Genomic DNA, 12,536 nt, shown 5'->3' with positions numbered 1-12,536 from the left:
AAGTGTCTAGCTGTAACATTCTAAAAGGCCTTTACCAAAGTCCCTTTAAGACAAATAATTTCACTCGGCGGCCATCTTTGAAACGCCTCTCGGGCATCCTGGGCATCATGCCCTATCCCTTTGAATGGGGAAACATCAAATTCTCCAAAACTGTTCCCCAACCATACGATTACATTTCATATTTGAAATCACCAATGAAATCTGACAACAGCTGTCTTATAAATGTTTTATCCAAACGCTCGAATCATGACAAAAAAACATATTTTTTAGGCTGGATCAAGCTAATGCGCATGCACAGACCTACATGCGTGTCTCTTCTGCCATGTTTCAGAGGCGTGTCTGACTGTTTCTATAGAAACCGGTGCTTCTAACGGCTGCTGCAGTGACGCAATGACTTTACCAGTCAGCGATTGGCTCTTCTTTAGAAGGCGGGACTTATTCCGCCATATTGCGCGTTACACTTTCTCCCATTCAAAACAATACGAGTGACACGTCTTGTGTTATTATATAGTCTTTGCCTGTACACACCGAGACGAATATCGCGCGCGATTATCACCGACGTTTAACGCCTTGTGCCTAAACAAAGGGCGCCAATGTGAGTGTGCTCACCGACGCGAAAAACGCGAGGCGTAAGGCCGTGTGTCCACCTAAGCGTTTTTAGCCAGCTGAAAACGCTAGGCGCTCTGCTTAAAATGCCCGTCTTTGAGCGCTTGAGAGCGCTTCTGCAGCGTAGCGTTTTTTTCTGTTGAGACGCTTTGTTGCTATGATACGGAATATCCGCGTCACTGTTACTTATAACTGATTTTGCAGGTAATTTGTTTCAGGCTAAAAATGTTCACACAATGTGGAATAACTTGCTATGTATGTTCGGAGACCAGCAATATTAATTTCTCATCCATTTTGTTTCTGTTTGTTGATGTCGCTGTGCAGCAAGAATGTGACAGTCGGTCGGAGTTGTATTTGTCCGGCCCCTCCTCCACTCTGATTGGACGGCTGGCTAAAAAGTGACAGTGATGAGCGCAGCGTTTTACTCAAAGTTGAACATTCTTCAACTCGAGGCGACCTGTAAAAAACGCCCAGCTCTCAGCGCTTGAGCGTGAAAAAGACGCTCAGCGCCTCGTTGCGCTCCTGGCGTTTAAAAAACGCGGCGTTCCCATTGAAAACAATTGAAAAAGTACGCTCGGAGCTGGAAAAAACGCTTAGGTGGACACACGGCCTAGCGTCATTTTTTAAAAACGCCTCGGGTTCGTTTTTTGGTTTGACGCGCCGCGTTAAAAACTGTCCGACCATTGAGATTGGTGCTTTTGTTTACATGCCTGGATCTGCTGAAGTTGCAGTAAAACACGACTTGGTGGCGCTCAAGCACAAAATGGTCTTACTCTTACCTAGCACACATTAATACCAAGACGACGAAGAGAACGTAAGTAGTCGAGGAAGACCCCTACAAACTACCCATGCGTCTCAAACAGCTCCCTAGCTTCCTAGGTCGTGTTCAGTAAATGAATGTGGCCGACTCCCTGATCAGTGCCCTGACTAGTGAACTAGGGAGCTGATTGAGATGCACAATATGGGTTCTCTGCCAGTTCTTGGCCACACCGTATTATTTCTGTAGTTTTACTGTTTGTTTTTTCTTTTACATTCAAGAAATATAGTTGAGAATGTCTATTTCATAAATGTTTATTTGCACTACCGTTCACTTGTACTACTGTCATTGTGATTTATTTGCCCTACCGTTTCTGACTATCTCTCATCTCATATATCCACTCTGCGCAGCGCATCACCAGTGAAAATCGCTTGGGTATGAACACAAAAAACGTCTCGAAAAACGCTGACGATAAACACGTGCGATATTCGTCCCGGTGTGTACAGGCCTTAACACCGCATCGTTTCACACTATACAATTTTGGCACCGCAAAAGCGGTGTTAACCCCACTTCTAAATTACAAGTGTGAAACGTTACCCGGGGTTAAAAGCGGTATTTAGAACGACGATAATCCAGGGTTAAGCACAGTGTGAAAAGTCCTTCTGAAATATATTTATAATGTAATAAAAAAAATTAGTTTTTGATTCTAAAGGTGCATATGTAAATACCTTTCCAATGCTGTCAATATTTCAGCGTATATCTTGAAATGTAGCCTACAATAATGCATGTGCAAACATTACGTACAAATATCTACAAATTCTGAGATCAGGCTGTTTATAGCAAAAAAAAAGTTTTAATTCTGGTAAAACATCATAATGAAATAATATAATATGAAATTTATATTTAGCTTGCTAAATGTTTTATCACATTATTATTATTATTATTATTTATTGATGTTTTCAGAATATATGGCTAATGTTATTTACCAGTAGGGACTAGTGTCACTTCAACTATCTATGCAATAAAACACGAAAAGAAAAAGGACAAAAACATGATTTTACAATGCAAAATTCTAGGCTCCTCGTTGGCATCTGTGGTTGAAAATTAAAAAATTATCTCATCTTTATAAAAAATCTAATATTCTCATAACTTAATTTACTTTACCAACAGCTCTCTGCACTGAGAACAAAACAGCCATTTTGTATTTACAGTTTAGGCCTCGACACCTAAATGGGTTTTGCTGATAAATAACTTCTGACAGTTTAGTGAACATATACTTGTGTTCTCTCCATACCCTGCATGAGCCCTAAATGGTTTTATCTTTCTCTTTTAAAACTTTGGAGTGATGCCACGCTCTCAGCATGGCTGAATTGATTAATTATTTATTAGCTCTTGCCATTCACAGACTGTCAAAGTGAATCTGAAACACCAGCAAATGTAACGCATCATCAAATCATATTGAAATGCAAACAATGGGGTACATGCATATGCAAATTGATCTCAAAATTGACCCAGTGTTGTGAAGGCGCATTGAATGTGGCAGATGGAATTTAAAAGCCTTCAGTTTTACTCTGCTAAGCAGCTTACTGCTAATTATGGAAAATGATTTTCTTCACGTTTGTTTGGTGCCGTAACGCAGCCGTTAAAGAAGCGGATGGCCTGACAGGAATTAATTGATTTATGGTTTTGCGGTGCCATAGTGCATCTGATGATTAATTAATCAAAATGGATGATCAGTGCTTTTTGGTTCCTTTGAGCATCAGGATGCTGATCTTATCATGCATAGCCTAACATTAAAACTACTTTTTGTTTGAATTAGACCTGATATTGTGCATGCAACTAAAGCCTGGATTTTCATATTGGACAACCAATGTCTGTAGAAATTGTTGATACAGTTTTAAATGCACTGCCTTAAAATTACCTACACTATAAAAAAGAGATCATTTGAAGTTGTAAATAAAACAAAGATTATTGTAGTACGTTTTACAAGAAAATGCTATTTCAGTTTTACAGTAACACTTTACAATAAGGTTCCATTTGTTAACATTATTATAATCAGAAAGGTCTGAGTCTCAAGGTTCTATATTTTGTGGTAGAAGTGATATTTGGACAGAAATTTATTAATTTGTTACAGGAGAACGCATTAAAAAAAAAAATTCAATGGAACGTGGTGACACCTGGTGGCTGTTTTTGGTACAACGCCTAAACAAACTCTCATAGTAACTTTAATTTTTGTGATATCAACTTTAACATTTAGATAAAATGGCTTTGGTTTAATTTTAGAGTAAAAATATTTTGTAAATATATGTTTCATGTAAAATAATATTTAGTACAGTTCATTTGATTTATAGTAATCATGTTGGAAAGGTCACGCATGATGTAGGTAACTCCATCTCATTTTCTCATCGTTGTTTTACCTTTCTGTGTAAAGGACGTTTGACTTAGTCTTTGCCTGTTCGCTTTGTGAACACTTGCTCAGTACTTCCGCCTAGGTCATGCGGGACCTTTCCAACATGATTACTTCATGCGTGGTACATCGCAGAGCAGTGCAAGATGAGCATTTGTGGTTAAAAAGTATATAATTTTTTTTTTTTTTTTTTAAATGACTGACTGTTTTGTTAGATAAGACCCTTATTCCTCGTCTGGGATCGTGTAGCCCTTTGAAGCTGCACTGAAACTGACATTAGGACCTTCAAACTGTTGGTCCCCATTGAAGTCCACTATATGGAGAAAAAATTCTGAAATGTTTTCCTCAAAAACTTTGATTTCGTTTCAACTGAAGAAAGAAAGACATAAACATCATGGATGACATGGGGGCGATTAATTCTGAAGTGAACTAGTCTTTTAATTTCATCATCTACTACTAATACATTACTAAAAACAAAAGTTTTTTTACTTCCAAATTTCACATTTTTATTTTTCCATGTGTTACTGCTGTTTCCTTGTCAAATGTACTAGAGTGGAAATTGTTTCTTCCCCATTTTTTCACTATATTGCAAAATGTATTTAGCTGTGCTTATTAATTATGCAGGGAATATTAAATATGTGCATATGTTTTGGATTATTGGGATACTGGGCCACTGAAAGATGATTAACAGGCTTTTTACCAGTAAATTCCTGTGGGTATTTTCCCAGGCTATTTTATAAATTGTAAATTTTTAATGGCATGGGAATGACATGGATGATTTGAACAGGATTAAAGTCATGGAGAAGCTCTATTAATTATTACATTATCCCACTTCGCCCATTTAAAACAGCATCCGAATAGGGCTTTAGTTTCATTAAATACCATGTTAAGCATTATTAATTAATCTAAACTTTCTCATTAACACTGACAGCCCTAAAGATTTTTTGTCTCCAATGGGACCCCATCTTGCGCCATCTTGTGGCACTCGGTTTGAAAGCCCATTGCATAGTACATCAAACTCTTTTATTCCAGAAAATCCGCTTTTCCATTATATTCCCCCTTCAAACCCATCTTCACAGTTACGCCTAATCTGAAATGGCATTACTAAAGTGTGTATCATATCTTCATATTATGGCATAATGTTCTTGGGATGGCACCCCTGTGGTTTGTAATATGACTCTCGGGGAACAACACATCCATGACACTTCAGCTGCATAAATCCTCTCTGTTTTGAGGGGACTTTAAATACGACAAGCTCTCCAATCCGCAGCGAGTTCAGCCGACCATACAGAGGAGTTCTGAAGAACTCAATTCCTCGCATTCAGTATCTACCGAGACCTCATTAAAAAACAGGCCAGATCTTGAAGGCATGATGTTGAATTTTAAGACACAATGCAAGCGTGCTAGGTTGCTCATAAGATTATTCTCTGTGTTGCAACCTTGAAACGACACTGTGTGCGGTTGCTCATCTTTGCTTTTGCAAATTTAATAAAGCTCTAACATGAAGTCAAATTGTAGAAAAACATTGGTTTACACTTTCCAGAGGATTTTGAATGATAATCCAATCCTCATTGTTTTCTGCAATAAAAAAAATCATTAAATGTAATTAAATTTGATTAAATTAAAATTTCATTAAATGAAAAAGGACCTATTATGCTTTTTTTTTCTTCTTCATATTTTTCTTTCTTTACTGTGTAATGTTGCTGTTTGAGCATGAAAAATGTCTGCAAAGTTACAAAGCACAGTCACTCTAAAGGGAGTTATTCTCTATATCAGTGCGCACTGTTTCTGAACTCCCTGAAACTCCTTGATTGTAGTCTTGAGTTTTCTTTTGGGAATGAACACATCACAATATTTCTCATTTAAACAGTCACAGCCCAAGGCATATGCAAAAAATGGGAGAGGCCTGGTTGAGTTAGTAATGTGTTATGCTGCATTCACGCGACCTCGTATTCACCGGAATCTTGAAATGACAACACGTGACATTATATTTGGAGCTGTTCACATCATTTTGGTCCTTGGACTGGGAATTATGTGTTTCCATGGCACCACTATCAATGTATCAACAAGAACTATAACTGACTTCAGCCCCAGTCTAAATCAACTGAAGATAAGACATTATATCTCTCATGATCTCAGTAGAGGAGGATTTTCTTTTCTTCATTTATTCTGCTTGTTAACAGCAGGTGTTCATCACTAATGCTCATTCATCACTTAATTAATCGCTTAATTATCTCATTAACTTTAACTCTGCTTCAGTGTTGCTTTAACACTATTTAGAGAGGGACCATATGTACTCTGGTGATTTTGCTGTGTAGGTTTACGTATATCCCAGCCACTGCACTAGCCATTATTTTTAATCAAAGGAGACGTAGGCATGTTATCCAAGCATTTATGGCAAGGAAAGCCCCTTATACTTGGGAGCGGCCATGTTTGAGGTGTTTCTGGGTGTTCTTCCCTCTTACCTACTTTAAGGTCTTGATAAATTCAAATTGTGGCATTTCTTTGTTGTTTAGAATCCAGTAGTCCCATAATACTTTTGTCTTTTGAGTTTAATGAAGAACTCTCATCTTCTGTCCAAACAAACCGCGCCCTCTTTAAACATATATTCCAGATGACCTGTAAATGCGAAAAAACTGTTTCCATTGCAGTTTTGCGAAATATTCCTTTTTCGAATTGCCTGAAAAACCACATCATGTGAGCGTAAAACGTTTTTGCAATCTATGGGAGTTTTTGCGAAATTGAGGTTTCCATTGGCCGTATTTTCAATTTGCGTAATTTAAAGGGTAATGGAAACGTGGCTAATGAGCTTTTATCATTTATTGCAGGGACATCGACATTTTCACACCCCTAAACATGGCACAGAACAAAACAAACTGTGATTAGTTGCTTTACATGTCGGTCCTGTTCCTTAGCCAATGAAAGCTGTGAAGGAGTCCAAACATTCTGCCGTCAGTCTGAAGGTTTGACTGCATGGGACTAGTAGAAAGCAGCAGTTATGGTAAGAGGAGTGACATTTCCGAAACAAGATTGACATGGTTGACCAATCACAACACACTTTTCCAACCGGCCAATCAGAGCACTCTGAAGGAGGGGCTTCATAGAGACAGAAACTAAACAGAAGACAGAAGAGAGGTGCTGCAACAATGCAAAATATGGAAAAAAAATGTTTTTTGAACATTAAAGCATGAAAACATATTCTAGTAGACCCCAAAAACAAAATCCAGACTTATAATATGTCCTCCTTAAATATGCAATCGTGTTGCATTCTTCAGCAATCTCATTGGTCCAAATATGTTAAAATCAAATAGCCTATGTTTTGCTAAAAGTCTTTAGGTCTTTTAAGGACAGACAAATTAAATTGAATTGCAATGGAAGCTGTCTTAGCATCAGGTTTAACGCACCTACAACTAGAAACAAATTAAAAGTTCATTGCTTTTTAGGGCACAACCACAACACATAAATAGATGTGTTGCTTCAGATAAACAAAGCCCTCATTTAATTGATCAGTGTTGCCTGCATAGCTCTTCCTCTGTTGGCACTCTCTCTTCTTATTTTCAGCTTATACACAGTGGAGTATTTCAAGGTCACAAAGCACTTGGTCTGAACCAAGAACTGTCAGAATCAAACAAACCAGAGTTTTCCAGGAGAACAGGCAGTCAGATGAGATGAAAGTGACAGTCATTTCTTACAAAATCCTCTTTGGTGGAATCCTCTCATAAAATCCACCCACTTCTTGTTGTTGGTACAGGCTGCACGTACATCATGCACTTGATTTCAGGTAATTGACAATAAGGATAGATGCAAAACAGGATGGTGTGTCATTCACCAGGCTTTGCATTTGAATTGAGCTTGAATTGAGGCTGCAAACAGAATGCTGAATTATAATTCAAACTTGGATGGAAGTAGAAGTGTAAGTATGTCAATCCAAAGCATTTCAAAGAAAATGCACATAGGCTACTGTGCGTGTACTGTATACTTCAGAAAATGCTTAAAAATATTGGTGTAGGGTTTACATTGAAACAGTTTTCACTCGAAATCACATGGTAAGTGATACATCAAATTAATCATTACATTTTTTTTTAAGTAGAATGACTGAAATTGTATTTTCTTGTAAAATATAGTTTGCTTTATTTACAACTTTTTTTTTACTATTTGTCTTTTTGACGCAAGTTTTGTTTAAAATATCTAAATACATGTAAATTAAAAGCTCAAAAGTCTTAATAAATTTTATGCAATAAGATAGATATCCCAATCCAATAATGGATATTTAGAAAATATTAAAACGCTATATAAGAATTTTCATGTATTAATCACATTTTCATTTCTAACATGTGAACAGCTTGTAATGAAACTAAAAAAACGAGACCTTTCCCGACTTCCTAGGTTGTCTGTGAAAGCCTGCAGACTGATTTTTATGTGAACAACTTGGGGCGTTTTTTCCGGAAAAATCGAGGAGGATGTGACGTTACGCGCGCTCCGGAAAATCTCTCTTCTAAATAACACATGCCGAAGGAACCATTCTGACAATGTGCCAAGCCAAGAAAAGGGATTAATTAAAACTACAGTCTCACATAGCCAGATCTATAGTCTCAAATATTTATAATCAGATTATCAAAACAGTGTAATTTCAATTACCTCATCTGTCAACATGATTCTGGTAAATTGCAGAGCTGCTGCAAACATATCCACATCTTTGTGATCAGATGCTTTAACTGCTTATTTCTCACCGCTGTTATTTTTGTTGTGTGTTTATAAATGACTATTGAGAGGAAAGCGCGCACCGCATTCTCTTGTACATTAAGCCGAGTTCAGACCAAGGTTATAGCTAATCGTTAACGAAAACGAACGAAAAAACGAAAACTAGGTGGGAAAAAACATTATCGTTAACTGAAATAAAATAAAAACGAGGCATTACAAAAAAACGATAACTAACTAAAACTGTAATGTGTGTTTGGCAAAACTAACTAAAATAAAATAAAATTATAGATTAAATGTCTTTAGTTTTCGTCTTTATCAATGTCTTTCATAGAGCAAATAACGTTCAGCTGCATTTCCTTTCCCTGCGTCTCACACACACACACACACACACACACAGCCTCCATGAGAACGAGTGTTCGACTATGAAAGCAAGTTGGCTAAAGGTTGGTATCTCGTGAACACCTTTACACAAACACACATTAAAAGGTGGTATAAAAAATATTTTTAATTCTGAATATAACTTTGTCAGTGTGTTAATGTCGACGCTTGAAGTGATTGCTACTATAGCAAGTTAACTAGTCGCAAGTTTGAGGTAAAATGCACTTGGGTTGTCGATGTCAAAACACTATATAAGCTGTGATTCAAATATTAAATAATGTAATTTGTTTACTCTTACACTGAATGTTTGCTGCTTCAATCCAAATATGTTTGCATAGTTCAACCAAAATGAAAATTACTGTGAGAAAAAAAATCAAGTTTACAGAGTTTGAGTCACTGAAGGTAAACCTGCGTTGCTCATGGTGGTTAACGTTACCTCTCTTAACGTGCTCTTGCTAAATGGCAAGGATTGCACTATGGACTATTGCACCTTTTGTATGTTTTCATTTTTTTTAAACTGTATTTTGTTATAATTCTGATTTTTATAACGAACAAGCTGCGATGTCACATTTCCGCTGCTTTGTTGTGTGTTAAGAATTATCTAAACTTATCAAATCATCAAAATCAACGACATGTATGTTAGACCCAATGCCGACTAAACTACTGAAAGAAATGCTTCCAGAGGTCGTAGGTCCACTTCTTGATATAATTAATTCATCTTTAACACTAGGACACGTGCCAAAAACCTTTAAGCAGGCTATTATCAAACCTCTTATTAAAAAACCTCAACTAGATCCGAGAGATTTAGTAAATTACAGGCCAATCTCGAATCTACCTTTTCTGTCAAAGATACTAGAAAAGGCAGTTTCAACACAACTGTGTTCCTTTTTAGAAAGAAATGGAATCTGTGAGGATTTCCAGTCAGGATTTAGACCATACCATAGTACTGAGACTGCTCTCGTTAGAGTTACAAACGATCTACTCCTATCATCCGATCGTGGCTGTATTTCTCTATTAGTGTTATTAGATCTCAGTGCTGCTTTTGACACTATCGATCATAACATTCTTTTAAAAAGACTTGAAAACTATATTGGCATTAGTGGAATTGCTTTGGCATGGTTCAAATCATACTTATCTGACCGTTATCAGTCTGTGGTAGTTAATGAAGAGATGTCGTATCGATCACAGGTTAAATATGGGGTACCACAAGGCTCAGTATTAGGACCGTTGCTTTTCACTCTGTACATGCTGCCCTTAGGAGAGATAATTAGGAAGCATGGTGTTAGTTTTCACTGCTACGCTGACGATACTCAGCTCTATATTTCCTCGCGCCCTGACGAAACCTACAAATTCACAAAACTAACAGAATGCATAGCTGACATTAAAAACTGGATGACAAGAAATTTCTTATTATTAAATTCAGAAAAAACTGATTTCCTAATCTTTGGACCAAAAACTTCTTCACGAAAAAACCTTGAATACTCTCTAACACTTGACGGGTGCTCCATTAAACCTTCGTCCTCAGTTAGGAACCTGGGTGTGCTCTTTGATACCAATCTTTCATTTGAAAGTCATGTTTCTAGTATCTGTAAAACCGCCTTCTTCCATCTAAAAAATATATCTAAATTACGACATATGCTCTCAATGACAAATGCGGAACAGTTGGTTCATGCATTCATGACCTCAAGACTAGATTATTGTAACGCTCTACTGGGTGGTTGTTCTGCTCGGCTTTTAAACAAACTACAGTTGGTTCAAAATGCGGCAGCTAGAGTTCTTACTAGAACCAGAAAGTATGACCATATTAGCCCAGTTCTGTCAACATTACATTGGCTCCCTATTAAACATCGTATAGATTTTAAAATCTTGCTACTTACTTATAAAGCTCTAAATGGTTTAGCTCCCCAGTACCTAAGTGAGCTCTTAATGCATTATAGTCCTTCACGTTTATTGCGATCTCAGAATTTAGGCCAGTTGATAATACCCAGAATATCAAAATCAACTGAAGGCGGCAGATCATTTTCCTATTTAGCACCTAAACTCTGGAACAATCTTCCTAGCATTGTTCGGGAAGCAGACACACTCTGTCAGTTTAAATCTAGACTAAAAACACATCTCTTTGCTCTTGCATACACATAACACATTATCAATACATTAACATTTTTCAAATCCGTTAAAGGATTGTTACGCTGCAATAATTAGGTCGGCCGGAACCGAGAACATTTCCTATAACACTAGATATACCTGTACATCAGAACAAGAATGGCATCTACGCTAATATCTGTCTCTCTGCTTATCCTGAGGTTTGCCGGGTGCTGGATCCAGGCCGTATCCAGGTCAGATGGAGAACCTGCGTCTGGACCTGACTACAACGTAGCCCAGGATCCCCGTATCCGCTTACATATATTTATATATAATCGATTTTTAATCTCTATAATAAAAATGTACAATTCAGATTTTGATCTCCATATACATTTACATATATATATCTTCCAAGGGGTTTTTTCCCTCCTAGGACTTTTTTCCCAGTGCTAGCACGCTGGGTTTTTCTCCTAGGGGGTTTTTTCCACCCCTGGAAGTCAGCCGACATTGGCTTAATGTAGCACCATCTTGTATATGTTACATATTACCACGCTTGTTTGTACAGTTTTAACCACTTCCCTTTTTTTTTCTGTGCTTCTAATATGTAAAGCTGCTTTGAAACAATTACCAATTGTAAAAGCGCTATATAAATAAATTTGACTTGACTTGACTTGACTTGTGTGCGTGAGGCGCGGGCGCGATCAAACGGCTGTCTTTGCAGTGGACTTGCCTCATCGTCATGGCAACTGTTCGTAGTCAGGTCAGATTACGTCAGAGTTGGTTGCCGTTTGTTGGATGCTCAGACTACCAAACTAACGCCGATTAAACATGTTCAGTCTGGTGAAAACCGAATCAGACCAACGCCAACAGGGGTATCACACCGATCCAACAGACGAGTTTGTTGGCGTTTGTCGGTGCGGTGTGAATTGGCCTTTACACTGAATGTTTGCTGCTTCAATCCAGACGAGTAGGCTTTTGTAAATTTAGTAACTGTTATAGGGTGTGAAAATTGTACAGCTGTGGTATTTGTATAGGGTGTGAATTAAGATGTGTAGATTTTTGGTAGATTTTTTTGGCAATTTTGTGAAGGTGTCACACACACTAAACAAATTGAAAAGCTGTATTTAAAGTTTTTTGTTGTTGTTGTTGTTATTTGTCATGTTCTTTTCTCAGATTGAGCTCCCTGACAATCTGACAGAAATGTCTTGTGGCTTAAAAATGGGTTGAATAGGCTACATGCAGTTCATGCATGTCTTCTTTAGTCTGTTGGCTCTTTAGATTTTTTACTGGCACAAGTCACTTACACATTTTTGCACTTACTGCGGAGTGTTGACACATTTGTGCCCATATGTACATTTTATGGTTTTATTTTTGAATGATTTTTTTCTAAAATTGTATGTTTTTGTTGTTATTACACAATACTTTTGAATCTTGCCCCTGACAAATAACCCAAATTACAAAAAAAGACTAAAACTAACACTAAAACTAATAAAAACTAAACTAAAACTAAGCATTTTCAAAAAATAAAAACTAAACTAGCAAACCCACTTTAAAAACGAATTAAAACTAAACTGAATTTGAAAACAAAAAGTCAAAACGAAATAA

Source organism: Chanodichthys erythropterus, chromosome 23, assembly GCF_024489055.1.
Source record: "Chanodichthys erythropterus isolate Z2021 chromosome 23, ASM2448905v1, whole genome shotgun sequence".
NCBI lineage: Eukaryota > Metazoa > Chordata > Actinopteri > Cypriniformes > Xenocyprididae > Chanodichthys > Chanodichthys erythropterus.
This window is presented reverse-complemented; position numbering follows the sequence as displayed.